The following is a 4,401-nucleotide window of genomic DNA, read 5'->3' on the forward strand; positions in this document are numbered from 1 at the left end:
TTTTCTCTGCTAGGTGTTTAAGCAGCAGCAGCGGACTAAACCAGCGATCTGAAACGCCATGTGAGTGGGGAGGTTGGGAGACTCGAGTTTCAGACTAACTGGATATGTACGTGCAGGCTGGAGCGCTTATTGCAGAAGCCTGTGAAAAGACATGTCAACTGAAAAAAAAATGCACAAAGTGAGAGTTGAGAGTTAAGTTTCTTGGGGGGCAAAATGAGGACTCTAGCCTGGAAGACAGCATTTCAGATAGCTCTGAAAAACTGCTCCATAGAGGTAGGGGGGAAGGTCAGTATATATGTTTTTGGTGAAGGGGGAGTACTTGCAATCAAGCTCATATTTTTTGCAGAAGGTTTCTGCTAGTCTCATGAAGGTTACTGCTAGTCAGAAGGAGCAGACGTCACCATGAAAAATTTTAGTGCTTTTCTAGATACCAGGAGATGGAAGAATTGGGCTCATAAAATCTTCTCCTGAAAATATCTAATTATCTGAAGACCTGTTCTGCCAGTTTTTCCCAGAGCAGAGAGTGCCTCATTCCTGACCGTCACCTTGAACTCCTTTCAGGGATTGTTGAAGGTCAGCAGCTGCAGCAGCTCATGATTTAACCCTTGTGGAGGTAGACGGCAAGCGCCAATTTGTAGTTGGCAGACATCATGTTTTAATTTTAAATTCTTAACTCAGGACCATGACATAGTCAGAATCAGACAAGCCTCTGTCACCACTGCTGTGATGGAGACTGAGCTTCACAGGCACCAGGGGAACCAGGATGTTGTGCTGGCCATTGGGAATCCAAGGAGACAGATGTGCCACATAACCAGGTCTTGTTATAGCAGCAGAGGGGGCGGGCATGAAGGCAGGAGAGGATGATGGGAACTCATTGCACACATGCAAAAAGGAAAAATAATTTAGGCTGAATTCCCAGGTTTTTGACTCTCAAGCTGCCATGTGAAAAGCAAGAGGTAAGAATTCATACATAATATCAGCAATAAAACAAATCTTGTTTTAGAAAACAATGAAATACACTAAAGACAGCCTTAGTCTTTTATAAAGACAAGCAGATCTCGTAAGTGAATGAAAATCTAATCCATTACTCTTTTTTTCCTTAAGACAAAATAAAGAAGAGAAGCTTTCAGTGAAATGATGGAACTTCTTGAAATTACAATCACAACACCCTAGACAGTTTCAACATGGGGAAGGTGTTTTTCTGCACCAAAACATGAGAAATTGTGCTTGAGGAACCCAATAAGTGCAAAATGACTCAAAGCTCAGTTATGCTGTCAATAAAGAACGAATGAGCAAAATTCTTCCCAAGTTTCACACCAGAGGTATTGAGTATCTCACAAGACTCAAAAGCAGATGGGTATTTTTTATGTACAGTTTTGTCAGGGGGTGTAAAGGTAAACACACCTATGTAAAAAAAAAAAAACGTAGTCCATTACAGGAAATTATATATTTAAAATTATAGTCATTATTCTTGCTTTCCAACATTTAACAATTGTGTTTATATCTTGGCTAATTTAATATAGAATATTTAATGTGATATATTATTCATTATGACATTTCAAGGGGAAAAGTAACTTTCACCCCTCTTCTCATATCAGACCCAGTTCTACTCACCATTTCAAAACTTCTGTACTCCAAGAAGAGTTCTAAATCCAATCATTTAGGAGGTGACTGTGGATGGATCGTGATTACCAGAAAAAGAGATGACTATGCACTAGAAGCTTTGGACTCTTGTGCCCCTCACTGCCTTGTATTTCAGGTGCATCTGGTTCCTTCCTGGGGATTTGTTACCCATTCCATCAGTCTCTTCACTGTAAGCCACAGAGAAGGTGAGATAAACTGAGGACTGACCTGTGCAAATAGAATATTCCTCACTCTTCTTCAATTCTACCTGGAAAACAGATGCCTCAAAAAAGCTTATCCCTGGCCCAGACATCTCTTCTGAGAGCCACATTAATTCATCCAACCACCAAATTTACATCTCCTCTTAAAACTCTTCCAGAGTTCACCATCTGAATGAACGACACCAATATTCACTCTGTTTATATTTTCCTATCTCTGTCCTCTGTTTTTAGTTTATACATTATCTTACTGTCTTTTAGTGGTGACTGTAAAGATTACAGCATGCATCCTTGACTCTTTAAAATCTAACATGAAGTAAGATTTTGTAACGTTATTCTCCAAATAATGTTACGAAACATTAATTCCATTTACCCACTCATGTCTTTTGAAACATCATGGTCATGCATTTTAATTCTGTATTTTCTACATATATTTTAGATCCCAAAACTTTGTTATTATTTTGTAGAGTCAATATCCATTTATATTTACCACTTCTCTTGCTCTTCATTTCTTACTGTATTTTTGTTTTTCCAATGGGATTCTTTTTCTTTGGCCTGAAGAACTCCCTGTAGAATTTTTTTCATGATGGCCTGCTAGTGCAAAATCTCTCAGATTTTATTTATCTAAAAATGTCTTTATTTCACATTGAGTTTTAAAAGACATTTTCACAAGACATAGAAATCTAGGTTGGTCTTTATTTTCTTTCAGCACTTTAAAGATGTCATTTTATCATCATCTGAATTCCATCATATTCTTTGAGAAGTCAGTTGTCTGTATTTTTTCTCCTTTGAGAGTACTGTATCTTGTTTTCCTCTCTGCTTTCTTTCAAGTGTTTTCCCTTTGTCATTTGGTTTTTGCAGTACTATTGCAATATTTTGAATTTATTAAGATTGAGAATCACAGAGCTTCTAGAATATGGGGTTGAATGTGTTTAATCTATCATTTTCTCTTGAAAGATTGCTTATGCCCCTTTCTCTCTCTCTTCTTTGAGGACAACAATTATACATATATTAGCGCTTTTCACAGTAATTCATGTTTCTTACTTTATATGCGTTCAACTTTTTGCCTTTTGGTGCTTCAGCTTGGATATTTTCTATTCTCTTAGTTTAAGTTCACTAATTCTCTCTTCTGATGGGTTACATTTGCTATTACATTCATCCAATGAGTTTCTAATTGTGTTTATTGAGTATTTTACTTCAAGAGTTTCAAATGATTCTATTTTACAGATTTCAGTACTTGATAACATTCTCCACTCTATCATCTATTTTCTGGAGCATAGCATGTTGGGAGAGGCAATCTCTCTTGGGCTCTAAGCATCACTTTCTCTTTCTGCTGTGGATGCCGAGAATGAAAGGCCCTGGCCGCCCTTTACCTAGACCATTTCTCAAGATTGCATTTTCATCCAGCAATTTTGAGGAATAATGCAATGTCTTTCTCTAGGACGAAGAGTAGGCTTTCTTATTGCTAGCTATAAAGCAGGAATTTCCTAAGTTCAGTGTTCCTCAGCTGTCATGCAAACCCACTGAATATGTAGCATTCATCTGCGCCATATCACATTACCCCTGTGGAACTTGAGAGGAAAGGAGCAATGCAAATTTGCCAATGCTCATGCTGCTTGCTGAGCCAAGAGCAATAAAGTCCTTCCTCTGACCCAGGAGTCTCATGTCTTTTGCCAGCATCCATGAAACAGCAACAGATTAATGTATTATCTTGAAAGTAAGGTGAATTCAAATTCCAGCTCAGACAATCAAGCACAGTTTTTTTTTAAATTGAGGTATAGTTGATTTACCATATTATATTAATTTCAGGTGTATAACAGTGATTCCAAATTTTCATAGATTTACTCTATTTAAAGTTATTTCAAAATAATGGCTATATTCCCTATGCTATACAATATATCCTTGTAGCTTATTTATTTTATACATAATATTTTGTACCTCTCAATTCCCTACACTTATCTTGACCCTCCTCCCTTCCCTCTCACCACTGGTAACCACTAGTTTGTTTTCTATATCTGTGAGTGTGTTCCTGTTTTGTTTTATATGTTCATTTGTTTTATATTTTATATTCCACATAAAAGTGATAACAAAGAGTATTTGTTTTTCTCTATCTGAGTTATTTCACTAAGCATAATACTCTCTAGGTCCATCCATGTTGTTATAAATGGAAAAATTTCATTCATTTTATGGCTGAGTAGTATTTCATTGTATATATTTACTTCATCTTCTTTATCCATTAACCTGTTGATGGACACTTAGGTTGCTTCCATATCTTGGCAACTGTAAATAATGCTGCTATGAACATTGAGGTGCATGGATCTTTTTGAATTAATTTTTTTTTGGCTATATACCCAGGAATGTAATTGCTGAATCATATGTTTGTTAGTTCTATTTTTAGTTTTTTGAGGACCCTCCATACTGTTTTCCATAGTGGCTGCACAAATTTAAATGGAGCCTACTACAGAGAAGTCTATCCTCACTGGTCAGCTGTAGGTCCAACTTCTAACTAGCCTTAGTCCTTTCCACAGCAGAACACTGTACAAGCTCCCATGTCTTCCCA

Source organism: Balaenoptera musculus, chromosome 3, assembly GCF_009873245.2.
Source record: "Balaenoptera musculus isolate JJ_BM4_2016_0621 chromosome 3, mBalMus1.pri.v3, whole genome shotgun sequence".
Taxonomy (NCBI): Eukaryota; Metazoa; Chordata; class Mammalia; order Artiodactyla; family Balaenopteridae; genus Balaenoptera; species Balaenoptera musculus.